We start from the raw sequence: 16,658 nt of genomic DNA, 5'->3' as shown, positions 1-16,658 counted from the left end.
TAAAATTTCTCCTCTTAACAATGATGAAAATAATACCTCTCTGGTTTTCTTCCACTGTCTCATCATCCATTATTTTTTCACTGATTCTTAGTGGCTATGACAAAGTCAGGATTTCATCCTAGCTTTTCTTTCCAGTGCTAATGATTAGTATGTACAGGTAGTCTTATAGGTAAAATGATACCATTCCTTATCATTAATTCTTTTTGTTTCAATATACTAACATCTAAACTGCATATTTTAAGTTTGAACCTCTAACATTTGCTTTCCCAGTTGTGTTAAATCATTTATATATGTATGTAATTAAAAAGATAAAATGAAATATAGACTTGGAAGATATTTTAAATAACAACATTTCCCTTTGCTATACATATTTCACAATGAGTCATAAATTAGGCTAGATATATGCTAGGAAAAAATGACATATTATGAAAAGAAAAAAAAAGAAGTAAACAGAATATATTAAAGATTCTAAAGTCACTCCCTTTAAAAGAAAAATTTTAGCAACTGTAGTAAGTCATGTCTCCTGGTTGCTTTGCTAACCCTTTAGAAAAGATGGTTGACATTAAAATCAATAATCATATTCAACTGCAAGTGTCAAAGCACTTCCCAAAATAAGTCTCTAAAATAATCTTCTCAGAAGTGGTGCAATGAAGGCACTAAGATGAAGGAAAGTTAGTGACAGAATCAGGAATTACAGCCCAGGCCTCCAGTCACCCAGTTAAGGCCCTTGTATGCTAAACCATCCCACCTCTGACAAATGAGTTAGGCTTCTTAAGCTGCAATTGCAAAGTGATTTACTTGGCAATGTGAAACCACGCTGCTCAGCACACACACCACCCCTTCTGTGTGCTCTGATTACTGCCACCTTCTGCCACTGCTCTTCTTGGGAGCTCAGTTATCTCATTACCAAGCCTCTTTTGGGGGCTTCTCAGAGGTGGCAAACTGAGGCAATTTGTCAGAATTGGGAAACCACTTCCTTTTTCTTCTTCTTCATCCTGTCAGGCATGCTCATAGAAGATTTTAACTCATTACAATGAGCTCCAGTGATGTCCCCCCTGTTAGAAAACTCTATGTTAATCTACTGGACACAGTGAAGCAAAGGAAAACAGAAGGGGGACAGATTTGTTATGTTTCCTGGGTGAACCAGTAAGCAACCCTGCCTTCCTCAGCAGAGAATATCTGCTCTCCCCCAGGGAGAAACAAATAACCATGCTCATTCCCTCAGCACCTTGCACACCACATCCTGTTTCTGCCTGGAGCGTGCACACACACAAGGTGAATTGCAGACATCCAAGTGAAGCTCAGTGCTCCCTGGAAAGTTTTGCTTTATTACATAGGAATCACATGCAGAAGCCATAAAGCCAAGATTCTTAGAATGCACCCACCTTCCAAAGCAGGTGCAAAACAATTACATGTGCATTTGGAGCAAATTTCACACTCTCAGGAAATTCCAGGCTCAGTGGTCACGTGTTGTAGATCTATCCAAAGATCTTGCATGTACAGGGCTGTAGCATTCATTAGATTGCCAGTATTCTGGAACATCCAGGAAAACAAAGGATATTTTAAAATTTTAATTTCCAGGCAGAAAAAGACTTATGAGGGAAAGTCTTACAAGGAGTCTTGCATGCACTTTAACAGTGCAAAACTGATGTGCATTGCCCCTGTTTATAAGAGTCATGACATTTAAAAGTACAGTAGTGATACTGCTGTTAACCATGGCTGGATGGGAAATAGAATTCCTCTCAGATGGTGTACCCAGGACTGAGAGATTTTTGTTTTAACCTGTATCAGAAGAAAAGATTATATTTCTATTAAAATTAAAAAATCTATTTTAAAAGTACAATGTAGTAGCAAAATTACTTTTTCAGAATAAAGTACACCATAACATCTAATCAGAACACTATTAAAAACTGTAAGTCAAGAAGAAATGAGAAATTGGAATGAATCATGAAAGGGAAAAAATAATCATCCTGGTTTGCTTTTAGAGGTTTTGATTAATTTCTGTTCAAATTCATGTGAAAGCATATTTCCTTTCACCAGAAAACTTCTGAGTTTTAACAAAGCTCTACAATGTACAGTAGGTGCCTTGGCATCAGTTAACCAAGAGTACTATCCTGCAAGTTTCAGGCTCTCTCAGGTCACTCAGGACCTTCACTCCTGTTTTTCTCTAACTCCTATGTAGACCAAATCCTCTGGCCTGTCTCCTGGTAAGGAAGACTGTCTGACATCCTTCCTCATGACACTGCCACACCTATTTATGCAGAAAAATAGCCCCTTACTTGGTAGTGAACAATTCAGAGAAGTCCTGCAGGCTTTCACACATGCAAGGGCAAGGGTCTTGAGTATGGTTCTGGGAGAGGTACTCAGCACTGCCCTTCAGTCTGGGCAGCAGCCCACAAAGCACTGTCAAGTACTGCTTACAGAAGGGTGCCTGTCATGGACTTTTTTGGAAAGAAAACACATGCAGGTGTTACCTTGGTGTATTCAGGCAGGGCAGGTTCCCTAAGGACTCACCAAATGTGTCCCTCAGACATGGCAATCACACTGCACCTGCAGCAGCAGCCCAGCTCTTGCTTTCTGCAAGTCATCATTGTTCCTGTCTCTTAAGGCAGGGCTGAACACACTGGAGCAAAGCTGCCTGCCTAAACTGGACACTCACATACCTACCTTTTGCACTGGGAAAAGGCCCAGAGTCCCACTGCATCCCAGAGAGCACGTTGGCACGACTCCACTAAAATGCCAGCAACCATTTCACATCAAGATTTACCACGCATGCACCACTGAGGATTTGAAAGGACTGTTTTTAAAAGTTATGGAGACAGATGAGGCTAGAAAAAAAAGTTACCTTAGATGTATTTCATGGTGCTCAACTCTGACCAATTTGGCTTGGTCTTGCTGCTAGAATCTAAGGAAATAACCTGAGATCACCACCCAGTTTTCCTCAATAATCAATGGGAAGAGACTAATGGGGTGAGTCATTTTCTGGGGTAATTTCTGGGAGTCATTTTCACACACATTTGCCTCAAGAGGCAACAATCCACCCCCTGGCATAGCTTCTCTTTCTGTAATGGCTGTCAAGGCAGCTAAAGGGTGTGGTCTGGCTGGACAGCTATTGTTCATGCAGCTACAGGAAGACAAGATGATCCCTACCTGAAATGACAGCATAATGATCACAGAAAATATTACTACCAAATAGGAACTCAATGCATCTCACCTCTGCTTATCTGTGTGTTGATTAAAAAAAAAAAAAAAACACAACAAAATCTAGCTTTTCACTCCTATTTAACATTTGTGATCTCTGGCATAAACTGAATCAGCCCCTAACAAATTCAGTCTCTACTGAATCTGTTCTTGGGACTGCTGTGTTTCCTTGGAAATGAAGTCACACTTCCTCATTTTCAAGGAAGGGCTTCCCAATATATGAAGTATAAAGTACAATTTGGGCCCAGCTGCTCTGTATTAATTTGCTGAAGCCCTGATACATCATGAGGTGCAGAAATGGCTGATGGAGCTGTACATTGCATGCCAAAAGAGATTATTGGCACCTAGGAATGCTGCCAAGGTCAACGAAAATGAAAGAAGGCTGTGAAATTTCTTACTTACAGAGATGAAACTATGAGGCAAATGATGAGAAAAACCTGTAGACCAGACTTCCCAGAGGGACCTCAGGATGTGGTAGGAACTGGCTGGGGTCTGAGAGCTACAGAACTGAAACTCCCTGGCTGAGGGCTCCAAGGAGAAAAAGCTTGAGCTGAAGAGCAAAGAGATATTATTTTTACAGGGGACAGCTAAGCCCTAGAGGTAAAATTTTATTCTATATAATCTGCTCTACAAGTAAACTATGTGGGGAATCAAAAAGGAAAAGGAGCATTTAGATGTGCAAGGGAGAGACATGTCCTGGGCTGACACTCAGTCACACTGCCCATTTATCTTTGTGAGTTTCTTACCTCAAAGAAGCTCCGATCTTTGTGCATTGATGCTTTTCTCCTAAGGCAGTGAAGAAGAACACAAAATTAATAGCAGCAGTCATCCTTTCTGTTCTCTGAACAGAGCATTGAATATGACTCACGGGGCTATGCCAAGCTGGCATTTAACCAGGGCAATAAAGTTGTTGCTGGTAGATCCTCATTACTAGCATGCAGAGCCCCACTGTCCAAGGGAAAGGCAGGGCTTCTGCATTGCCTCAGAAGGAGAAAATGCAAAATATTGTATGGCTCAGTTAATTAAACATGACAGAGAACAAAGCTGGATGTGATGAGCAGGCAAGGCTCCTCTGCTATGCAACCTAGACCGAGCTCTCTGCAAGGGCCTCTCAAAAGTGGTCAGTGCTGATCTAACCCAGTTCCCACTGAAGTCAATAAAAAACTCTTCCTGACATCACTGGAAGAGCAACAAGCAGAATAACCAAAGCCAGGCCAAGGCTGAGACAATAAACTGGAAAGCCAGGAAGGAGATGCCTGACGTATCTCCAAGAAGAAATGCAAAACATGGCCAAGAGTGACAAAAGGCTTTTGTTAAAGAAACAACAAATTGCTCAGTGGAAGCCTGAGAGATGCTCTTGCCACCCACTTGATCTCTGGGATTCTCAAACAAAGCCAAATGACCATCACAGAAACTGCAATTAAAGCACAAATGCACACATCCCAGCTGCCACTCAGTTCTTCTGAAGATGGCCCATCTCATTCTCATGGAATCTGTCTTGGTCTTGCCAGAAGCACAGGGAAGCCTCTTTCCACATCAACTCACTAACACCTGACATGTCCTTTTTCTTCCTGATAACACCAAGTGTTCCACACATGTAAAGTATCCCCTGCTGTCATCACTCCAGAAAGATCAGTGGAGAGAAGACCATGAAGATAATACCTTTCAGCCCTATGGCTCTATTTACCCTCTTCTGACTTTTATTTGTTCATTTGTTTTATCATAAACAACATGTATCTCCCTACATGGTTCTTCCCAGCCATAATCCTGATGACACTTCACATACCGTGTGAGGAGAAAGAAGTTTGACTCTGCAAGCACATCATGGCCTCTTGCCAAAGCAGAACTGGTAAAGAACATTATTCTTTTTTCAGAATACCAAAGTGGAGAAGCCTAAAGTGATCACAGATTCTTAAACCTAAATGTGAAAGTCAACTTCACCTTTTAACATTACACAGCTCATGCAGCCCTAGAACTAGTCCATAGTTTAGCAGAAAACCTACATGGAGGCCAGCAACAGAAAATAACACTAATAATTAAGGTCAAATAAAGCCAGGGGTCTCCACCCTTCTTTCTCCCAGTGCTTTCTAGCCTCAGGTGAGGTATTAAACTAAGAGACCTGCTTGAAGTAGTTTCCTATAAGTATTGAACGAGAAGGCACCTCCCATGTCTAGGCCACAATTGTTAATTACCTATGAAAATGCAGAAAGTGTCAGGAAAACAGCAATCATGCAATGAGATTGAGGAAGGGGCTTGTAAGCATCATGAATGAGTGAGCAAAGAGCATCATGCCTTCTAGAAGTACAGTAATACTGATTTATCAGGGAAACAGGATGAGTTCATGCATGGAAGACAGTGGAGCCAAGGGCAGATGGTGCAGCTAAGTATGAGGTTTGGATGCAAGGTGATAGCAACTTCAGACATCTACAAGAATTACTGTTGTCCATAGGGGCACAAGGGGTAGAAATGTTTCCTGAACCATTCAGCAGCTCCCTCCACTACAGCCCTGACTCCTGACTGCCCATGGATCAAGCCAGCTCCAAGGATTAGTAAGGACCAGCTCGACTGTGTTTGCACCATCAGTGCATGCAGCTCTGGGAACACACTGTATTTTTCCTATTATGACAAATGCCTATAAGGAAACTGGCTCCACAAAAAGGTTGCACAACCCCCATCAACTTAAAAGGAGAAAGCCAGACACACCTACTCCTTCCTCAGCGTTGGAGGCACAAAAGGACTAATGCTAACATACACAAATAACAGGTCTGGAGGGACTCTCTCTAATTCCAGTCTGGGATAGTATCAAGATAGGATTTTAATGCTGCATTTTACAAATCATGTAAATTCTTGAGATGAAGATGTTCTCCACCTAAGCTGCCCTTTTTAAGTTTTCAAAGAAAAAATTTACAGGAAAAAAAAATCAATAATTTCATATGAACTACTTAGACACTTGGCAGATCTGGAAGGGAAAGCAGTTTACCAGCATGGTGTAAGATTTCATTAAAATGTTGCTATGCTGAATTAGAGTGAAAAGCAAAAGGTTCAATGCCATCATGAACATACAGTTGAGTTATAAGAAAATGTAATAAAATTGGGGGGTGTTACATCATCAATAGTTTCTCAGCTTTTTCTTCTGCACATTTTTAAGGGTTAAAAAACCTCATCAAAAGTAACTCTCATCACAGTTTCCATTTGATGAAGGACTTTTCCCATTCAAAAACATGCGTGCTCAAAACAATTCTAATTTTTTTTTTTTCTTAAATTAAGAGTGTTAATCTGTTCTGTCCCTTAGCTCTTGTTTTTGGCAGTTCATATAATGGGCTGGGAGGATCCAGATAACATTTAAGGCAAAACTGAGTCAGCCTGGAAAAGACTGTATTTATATAATTGCAGCATGGTATGGAAAGTGCCATATATTGTAACACCCTCAGAATTAGCCAAACACTGAAGTAAGATGTCGTCAGCTACTGCCACCCTGCCATGAGTAACTCAGTGAGGTCTCTCTTCACACAGCACCTTACATCATGAAGGCTTTCAGACACAGCTCTTTCCTAGCTTTTGTGTTTTCACAGCCTGGACACCAACATTGCAATCTCCTCCCAGCCTCTAACCCCCACTGTGATGGAAATATTAAAGAACACAGTTTCTTCTTCCAGCTCTCTGCTCCCCCTCCCACAACGCTAAGGGTTTTTGGGGTTTTTTTGGCTACTAAACTTCTCACTTGCCTCAATCCTGCACATTCCCATCCACCAGACAAGTGGTGGGCAGCAGAGCTAACCAGCTGGGTTCAGGATGGGCTGTTTAATCCAGCTGCATCCAGTTCTTGGAGTCAAGTTACTTCCAACTGAGTCTCAGATGTGCAGACTTCAGGGCCACCCAACAGGTATAATGAAATGCTGTCATGACCCTCCTTGTCCAACCAGTAAGAAGGTTAAGAGGATGCCTTTGCTTAGCAGGAATCTGGGAACAGGGATTTGGCAGAGCAGGCTGCTCCCAGGAGTGCCTGGTGAAATGCCAGCATGTAGGAGTTAGAGGCAACACATTCTTCTTTCTCAGGGTCCATCATCTGGTGGGATGGACCTGGGCACACTAAAATGAAAGCTCTGTGGGATAGCAGTTTCAGCTCCCCTTTGACTCCATCATTTCACAGGCTACCTTCTCCTGATTAGAAGGAAACCCAGGTTCCCCCACCCCAGCCAGGAGCAACTCTGCCCAAAGCTGTGTTCCAGGAAGGAAGGTGAATGTTTGTGATTCCTCTGGGGGAATGGCAGCAGTTTCACAACAAACGACTGAAAAAAATTGCCTGAAACTGCTCTGACGAGACTGGAGTGTGGGTGGGGACTCCCAGCTCCCTTCTACTACCGAGGAAAGGGAACATTGAGCAGGAACACACAGGCCTTAGGAAATAGTCCCTAACACTAGCACAGCATGTGGTTCTCTGTTGATACACTCTCCTTCCACTTACCATTTTGTGTAGTGCTCAGTTGCCTGCCAGGGTTACACCACAGCTTCATCTCCTGTTAACACCCTTTTTCTTGTCTTCATTAACCCCTTGGTTTCTGGGGCTTTTCAAACACCTTCCCATCCTTTTTGATATTAATTTTCTTTTTTTAATTCCCAATAGGGGTTTGTCTCCTCTTTTAGTTCATCTCTGGGACCATCACATCTAAAGAGCAGTTAGTCTCCACCACTCTGAAAAAGCCATGAACCGCCTTCTCCACTTGGAGGTGGGAGTCCTACACTTCCAATGCCCAAGCACAGGCTCTTCTTGTCTCTACCCCCTTCACTTGATACTCTTCAGCAACATGGTCTTCTTCACTTGCTAAACTAGTCTTATGCTACCTCAGACCTGGCATAAGAGGAAGTTTATGCAGGGATCAGTGGCAACCAGCAGGTACATAACAGTTTGCTTTCAATATTTAGTAAGTGGAAGTGACAGAGGTAAGACCCAGGGCTGGCATTGCTTTTAGTCTTGCTGAATTTCATATGGAACCCATCCAAGTTCTCTCTTCTGTATATCTAGCAAGGCTTCCGCATACCAGGCTGAGAGCTTTCCAGTTTGGTATCCAGAGCTCTGCTACAACTTGTTGTAGCCAGATCACTTGGCAACAGCTCACCAGAAACACTTCTGGAGTTGGTTAAACAGGGAGATCAGGACACAGTGTTAGTCCTCTGGGACTCCTTGGCTCACAAGACATTTGTTACCCTGGGCATTCACTTACACCACTCAAGAGGGGACATGGCCTTAGGCTGCTGTGGGTGCTGAGGGTCCCCAGGAAGGAAAGCTTTCCCTGGATTAATTTCCACTGGGCACATGGAGCTGCTGTGCCAGGCCTGACCGGAGAAGGTGGTTACAGTACACCTCAGCAAGGTGAATCCTGGCCACCACTACTTTTGCCAACATGTCTTTCTTCTCTAAAAATATCAAATTCTTCTTTAAAACAAAAGGGGAAGGTGCTCTGGGCAGAGCTAGAAAGAGTGGCAGTTCCTGAGAAGTAACCAGGTTTCCAGGCACATAAACCCACAGGCTGCGTGATGCCGCTCTCAGGGGTCCCCTCAGCGCCACGGATGGGCTCAGAAGCCTCCAGCACAGCCCAGCAATGCCGGTGGGGCCACCAGGCCCGGGGGTTCAGCCCAGACAGTCTCTCTTCCCCCACACAGCTTACAAGCTGCAGTCCCACAACCTGTCAGGTTCCTGGCTTTGATCCTGCCGGGCTTATGAGCCCTTAAAAGTCCTGGAGGTGAATGTAGATATCTCCGGGCTCAGGCTCTGTCTCCGTCGGGCCTGGAGCGGTGGGCTGGGCTCTGTCAGAGACAGCACTTAACTTCTCTTCAAAAAGGCACACGAAGCGCTTTCGGGACTGCCTCCAAACAGGAATGGCTATGGCTCAAGCCTGTATTTTAAACCAGTTCAGATCAAACACTAAGGAAATGCCAAACCAAAGAGCTTTCTGTTTCCTCTGCTTCCCCTGTAATCCACCCGACTGTCTCCTGGTGCCTGGGAGCACTGCTGGCCTAGAAGTTACCAGGCTCCCTTCACACTCAGGAGAAGAGATGGATTTCTTTATCTGTCCTATCCCTCATGGCCTCGGGCTTTAAAGCTTTCTACACAACCCACCTTTAATCAATTAGGACAATTGCTCTGGGCTTCTTGAGGATAATTGCTAATAAAATTCAGCAGAGTTTCCTCAAAAGACATGAAAGGGTTGGAAGGAGAAAGAGAGAGAAACTAAAGGGGAAAGAAAATGAAGGACAGAAATAATAACCTTCTTCTATTCGTGACTCATCCACCACTGCTGAGTTTTTGTTCTTAGAGTTACATATTTCAGAGGTGAATGCTCCCAAGCTGTCTCTGGTGGGGAAAAGCTTCATGCCCTCTGCTTTGGAAAACTGGTTGGATGTTTTTGAAGTTAGCTGCGAACTTAGAAGGCAGCCAGAAAGCCTTAGGCTTGGATTGACAAAGAATCAGTACAGCACCAGCAAAAGGCAAAGTCACAAGACAACAAAGATACCCATATTCATTCTGAAGTTCTTTGAGAGGACCCGCTTCCAATAATTTATTTTCCAAGGTTTAATGCACAGAAGCAATGACTTCTGAAGCTGAGATGATCTCAGACATCCTCTTGAGACACTGTAAACACTGATACTTCTACATGGTCTAGGTTCAAGACAGTTGTGTAGCTATTCAGATCATCAGGCCTGGCTCCCTGTGGACAAGAGCAGTCCTAACAGATGAGATAGGCATCTCTCATAGGCATCCCAAGTGGCAGGAAACCCAAAACACACCACCTTGGAGCAGGAATAACCAGCATTGTTTTCTGTGTTACTAGGTTATCACATAGGGTCTAAAGATCAGCTCAAGGACTGCACAGCCATTGGATATATCTGTCATACAGGAGCATCAGGCTGATAAAGCACTAGGTGGGTCACCAAGCCTGGTCTCCAAGTAATGTGTCTGTCACATTAACTGGAAGCAAATTATAGGTGTCACTAACAAGACACATGAAGTGGTACCAGCATGTCTTGCCTCCAGTCTGTCTCTACTTGTGGCACATAGGCACAGCACTATATAGAAAAGCAGGCCACTAGCAACAGGCCTGAGCACAGGACTTATGTGGGGTAGATATAGAAAAACAAATGGCTATGCAATCTTATTTCAAATTTTTCTCAAATATATCAGCATATGACAAACCCTAAGATTCTTACCACAAGTGTAAGTGTTCTTGTGATTATATTATGTAGTTATAAAATTCCTTCCACAAGATCACAGAGCTCCACCTTCAGAAAAATAAAGTTATTTGCTTGCTTGCCCCCACTACTTCATAGTGGAAGACCATTACAGAACTTTACCCCTCAGGAGGACATTTGATTTGAAATACAGCACATACCAAGGTCAGAATTAGACCAGGTGGATAACAGAGGAAATAGGAGGTCTTGAAAGGTAAAAAAAATGCAATGCCAGAAACCTCTTCACACCATGAGTAGTATCTCCTGCTCTGCCAAGTCAGCTAAGATGCTAGAAGAGTTGAAGATGAACTTCAGCATTAAGTAGGACCTAAAGTTGTCTTTTGTCATTTTACTTCCCTTCCCCTTATTTATACTTCAATAGATCAATATCCTGACTTCCTGCATCTGTATGGTGTCCCTTTAAGCTTCTCTAATGTTCCAGTGTATGCAGGTAATCCTGACAAGCAACACACTTATCTTCAAGGGAGAAATACCTTCAGGAATATAAATAAAACAGAATTGTAGAATATCCCTTTGGGAAGTGTAAAGTTGTTGTATGTTTCCCAGCGAAGGGCAGGAGGCACTTCAGGAGCATGACCTGCCAGAACACATGGAAAATTCTCTCCTGGCAGGGTTTATCCAGTGTTTATAGCTGTCACCTACTAACCAGAACCCCCTTGATTCAAGAAACATAACTACATATTGTAATAGGCCCAGATTGCTCTTTGTTTCAATCTGTTTCTGTATTCACCACACCAGCAGATGACATAAATCATTTGGAGATGCCATGGCCCATGGTGTGGCCTCCTTGTTCTTTACCAGCCAAGAGAGGGAATAATTTTGTAAATTGCAGCCCAGAGCATCCCAACGGAATCTACAACCTCTGTGTGTAAAACTGTGCTGATGGTTTTCTTTATTTATTATTACTTGTACAATGAAAGAAACTCTTGTCAATCTATGGTTGTAGAATAAATCAATTCCTTAGGGTGAGCAATACTCTGACAGTCTTTTCTTCAACCCAGATAAATCACCCCATCTTTGTGTAATGGCTTCTTGAATGGCAAAGTAAGCAATCATTTGGTGTTTTAAGAAAGTGGTCAGTCAATTCACAAAGACTCCAGAAAATAATGAAATTTCCTACAATCACATTTTTAAACTCTAACGTTGTCTCCCAAGGCATATAACCCTCTAACACAGCAGCTTCTCAACTATTTCCCTAGCATCCCCACTTTCACTCTGCAAGGTAGCAAGCGTGGTCACACACCCTTACTTGGGAACTGCTTTCCTAGCATATATTCCTCATGTTGTAACATGTTTCTAGCACCTAAGAGTCATCTGAACCTGCTTTGCAAAGCATTTAGAAATGAAGTCTTAAAGCAATGTCACCCACAGCACAAATTAACACCCAGCAGACTTGGTTGCAACTATTTGGTGTTCTGTATTGCAAGCAGAAATGACTGGATGCTAATGTTATTGCTGGGAAATGGCATTAAGGGATGGTAATTCCATCCAAGGCACTCATAGATTTAATGTTGGTGGTAGTAGTTATGGTTTATTCAAATTGCAGCATTACCTTGAGGAGCCAAATTATTTGGTGACCCCATTGCAGCAGGATTGGATGCAGCCACCATCTTGAAAGGGAGACAATGGCAGTGCCCTGGCACATGAACAGTGCATGCCACTCAGGGCAAGGCTGGAGCAAAGCAAGGTTCCCTGTCCCTTTACATAGCCAGAGGAGGATATCTCCTGGGCAGCACAGAGGATAAGGGCCCAGGAAACACAACTGGTGTGACCAAGGGGATTTTCTCCTTAGTGTTTCATGTAGAGACTGGGGCAGTATAGCAAGCAGTCTTTGCTCATTATGCAGAATCCCACCGATTCTGACACAAAAGAGTGTCCTGTGACTCCGGGTTTGCTGGGGCAAGCTCTGTGCATTTCCACCCTTAAAATCTTGTACTCGGGAAATCAAGGATGTGCTTCTTTTCTAGGCCAGTTTTTTCCAGGTAAGGAAATAGGTAGATGAGCAGGGCCATGAGGTCTAGTTTCTCATTCCTGAATGGAAGGTAGAAAGGTCACTGTGAATATATAGACACCACTAGACAATTCTGAAAAAGAAAAAACTCTCTGCTCAAGAGCCTGCACTATACCAAATATTAGCTGAATGGCTGAGACCTATTTATAGCAGGCACTCTACCTCACACTAAGACTTCAAAGGCTTTTAGAGAATTACTGATAGAGTCCAATAAACATGCTGATGAGTGGAGTGGATTGAATTAGATATTACCAAACATACTTCCAAGGAGCATGTTTTCTGCAGCAAATGTGCTGAGAGGGAGGCATTCACATTCAAAGGAAAAAGAGGACAACTCAGACACCTCTCACCTTCTTAAACGTTTGTGCAAGTAAGGCTTAACAAGGTCTGCAAGTACATCCCTAAGGAAAAGGCAGCACAGCCACTGTATGGCCCTGGTGATCTCAGGATATGCCTCTGAGATACATTGCTCTGCCTGTTGCCTCCTTGCTTCTGCCTCATAGAGTAGTAGCCCTGATAAGTGACAGCAGCAAACAATGAACCCTGTGGCTCTGACAGGAGCAGCAGCAGCCCAGGAAGGCAGCCTTAGATTCCTAATTTTTTTTTAGCACTCCTGGTGTAGAAGGCTTTCAAACAGGTGAGACGATGATTCCTCTGCACATGTCAAGGACAAAATGCATTTGCTATTTTAAACCTCTCATATTTCATATTCTACTTCTCATACACTTTGGTGCCTCCACTGCCAGCTGCACACACATAATTCTTGAAACAAACTCGGCATGACATACCTCATAACTTCTGCAAATGATAGCATGCCCTGTGATTCATCTGCTTCTTTCAAAAGCAAAGCAGCATCTGAAAACATGCAGAGGAGAAAAACAACATTTCCTCAAAACAATTGCTGGTGCTAGTAGAAACAGATTTCTGACTTTATGGGCAATGCTCTGCTGATATGAAATACCAGCAATTACTCACATTTGACATCATCCAACATCATATATTTATGCTGTACCCACTTTGACAGACTATGCAATTTTCCTTCTGTGTCAGACAGGCTTCTTTCAGGGAGCACAGCACTGCAATCATCTTGGAAGGTGCTAGTGGTTGACCAATACGTAACATTTAAGGACACAGCATTAATTCCAGTCTGAGAATATTATCTACCTGGAATGTACCCTCTTCACTGCACTCAGTTTCAAAGAGACAGGCAGTGAAATATGTTTGGCAGGTATCCTGAACTAACTTTCAGCTATTATAACCACAAAACAGGCTGGGGATGTTGAGAGAAATAGGACATTTCACCTCTATGGTTGCGTCTGAAGTTGCTCTTTTGGTTGCTAATATAATAAAATGTGACTGTATTATTTAGATCAAAGAGTTTTTAAGTAATGGATGAAAGTCAGGTATACCATGTTGTGAATTTATAAAATTAATAACAATAATAATAATAATACTTTAATCTTTGAAGTGCCTTGCACAGATGAATTAATTACCTCACAATACTCTTTAGGGTAGATGAGAAATATTACCTCTTTCTGAGCGATCTGGAAACAGCAACAAAGATGCTGAATGAGTTTACCAGAGTCATACCAGGCAAGCACCTGAGCTAGCATTCAACACCAGGCATGTCTGGCTCTGTTTTTGTGTTCAGACCACTCATCCACTCTGTTGAAATGACAGCTGGCTTCCTGCTTCACGTGTTTTGTTCAGACACGATCCACAGACAATGGATGAAAATATTCTCACCTGAATTATCTTGTTTCTTTTTGAGCTAGGCTAATCAAATTGAATTACCTCATTCGTGTCCTGACATGCATTTCCTACAAGTGAATATTTTTAATTTCCTCAAGGTTTTTCTCAGCTGCTGGACACAGAGTAATAGCATGCAGTAGTATGAACTTAAGTTACTAGCAGCAGTGCAAAGAGGTCGACAATCCATGATACAAAGGTTTATATGTTTTGGCTTCTAACCTACACTAAGCAAATATCTGGGTCATGATTAAGTCCTCATGAGATGTTGCTTTCAAGAACACAGAAACAAGGAGTAAAGGGGCTTCCCTGGGTCTTCCTGTCTTCTCTGCCTGTCTCCTGCCACCATTTGCACCGTAACTTGCAACCCTTCAAGCAATCAGTGTCTCAAGTGGCTTGAGAAAGGTTTTAAATGTGAAGTGCTCAGTTCCAGAGCTTTTCTTTGGGATCACTGAGGGCAGAGACAGGCAGAGGTCACTGGGGAGCTCACTCTTCTACCCAGAGCAGCGTTCCCAAGCCCAGTGGAGAAGTTGGCTGGAGCTGGTGAGACACAGACCATGAAAGGCACCTGCAGTTGTTGTGTGGCCAGAGGAGAGGTGAGCAGCCTGGCTGCACCATGACAAAGGCTTGGAAAATGCCCAGCAGGACAGGAGGCAGCAGCAGGAAGCCTGTGACAGACCCACTGCTGCCACGCTCCACCCAGCTCCCTGCCCTGCACTGGAGGAAACAGCATGGGAACACAGTTTGGATGTTGGGCTGTTTTGGCCCAATAGTTTAAACAATAAAGTCTTAATCCACAACTGCCACAGAAATTTAAAGCACATTTACACTCACTTTTCTCGCCCAGAGGACTGTGGTTTCCCTAAAGGTTTGCAGTCCTCCAGTGCTCACCATTGCACAGGGTCATAGGTAACACCAGCAACCAAGAATTATCAGTCTGTGGACACCCATCAATAGACATCTGGGTGGCATTTGCATCCCACCGTGCTGCTTCAGTGCCTGGGGCACATTTCAGACACTCAGCAGGACTCACCACACACTTGTAGCCATCTCTAGTGTGTTCAACTTGAGAGAAATGTGGAGTACATACACACTTCTGATTTTTCTCCATTAACATGATGGGATAAATGCCACAGAGCAACAATTAAGAATCCCCAGTCTCAATCAAAAATAAAAAGTAATTAAAAATTATATTGCCTGCAGTTGATGCTCAGGCAAAACAGTAGCAGACTCTTAACTTCACCTTAGTTGGAACTGCTGTATCCAGGCCTCAGTATGCAAAAAGTGAAACTAAACACTAATATTTTACCTTGCACGTTCAAATCTGTTAGTGTCCTCTTTTCAGTCCCACATGCCTGGAGTTAGTTTTATTGTCTGAAAAAAATAAGCATGTAGCACACATGTCATAAAACTATGCTCAAGTTCTCATCCCAACAAAATACTTGCAAGCACAGTGCATATGGGCCACTTTCTCTCCTTATTTAGTCTATGTTTCACACAGATGTTTTTCCTGTATGAATTATTTGAGTAAATTCTCTGAGATTAAAGGTCACCAACATAAGAAAGAAAAACATGTATCTGTCCTTCTTTATGTCTTTCAGGTTATGAATAAATAATTGAAAGTTTGCTAAGAGACATCAGTTCTTGGATTGCCAGTGAATTGATAAAGACTGAGAAATCAAATGGAGCCATGCATTAAACAACATAGTGCTTTTATTTATTGTTTGGGGTTTTTATAATATTTATATAATTGTAGAGACTAAGTATCAGGAGAAAGGAAACCTTTGTTTAAAAATGGAATGTATTATGAACTTTCATGATACTCTGAGAACTTCAGGTAAATATAATAGACCCTTCAGGGAACACTGGACAAAACTACTAGTAGCAGCATTTTGCAGCATTTTACAGCATCTATATATTTTTTTTAAAGTCCACAGCAAAAAAAACAAAAACAAAAACAAAACCCCAAATCCCTGGAAATAAGTAAGATCTATTTGTCCATTCTTAATAACAAGAGAGATTTGCAAACCTTTAGCTATTATTTTCAGGTCACCTTTAAAGCAAAATGACTCTTGTTGCTGAAATCCTTCTGCCTCCAGATTTAAACCGAGTGAAATTTTCCAGCTTTCTGTGACTTTTTGCCAGCCAGCCAGCCACAAGGCTCCCACAAGTTCTTTCTCAATATAATTTGGTAGTAGAGTGCTGGGTACAGACAACAGAATTATTTCACATCAGCAGCCAGCAGGCCACGCGATGGTTAGACCACAGAGATGAGTATTAGGAAACTACAGCTGTAATCCTTTAACAAAAAGTGTTTATTTCAACTAGCCTGTTCTAGTCTTTGGTTCCAGCTTTCTAATATTGGTTTACATCTCTCAGAAGAAAAAAGGTTATGCAAATGCTAAGCCTTTATGTTACACACAAGGGATTATGAACCATGAAAGAAAAA

The 16,658-nt window shown here is 42.5% G+C and overlaps 1 long non-coding RNA gene across 1 annotated transcript; it reads right to left on the bottom strand.

The window, feature by feature from the left end:
* Positions 1-777: 777 nt before the first annotated feature.
* LOC139796870 (uncharacterized) lies at positions 778-3,989 on the bottom strand. The gene is made up of 3 exons (XR_011726182.1): positions 3,948-3,989; positions 1,386-1,533; positions 778-1,055 (listed from the first exon to the last, which is right to left on the bottom strand). It is a non-coding gene; the product is annotated as an uncharacterized lncRNA (long non-coding RNA).
* Between the last annotated feature and the right edge of the window lie 12,669 nt (positions 3,990-16,658).

Source organism: Heliangelus exortis, chromosome 5 (assembly GCF_036169615.1).
Source record: "Heliangelus exortis chromosome 5, bHelExo1.hap1, whole genome shotgun sequence".
Taxonomy (NCBI): domain Eukaryota; kingdom Metazoa; phylum Chordata; class Aves; order Apodiformes; family Trochilidae; genus Heliangelus; species Heliangelus exortis.
Note: the sequence above shows the minus strand (reverse complement) of the source record. Positions and strands in the feature narration are given on the sequence as shown.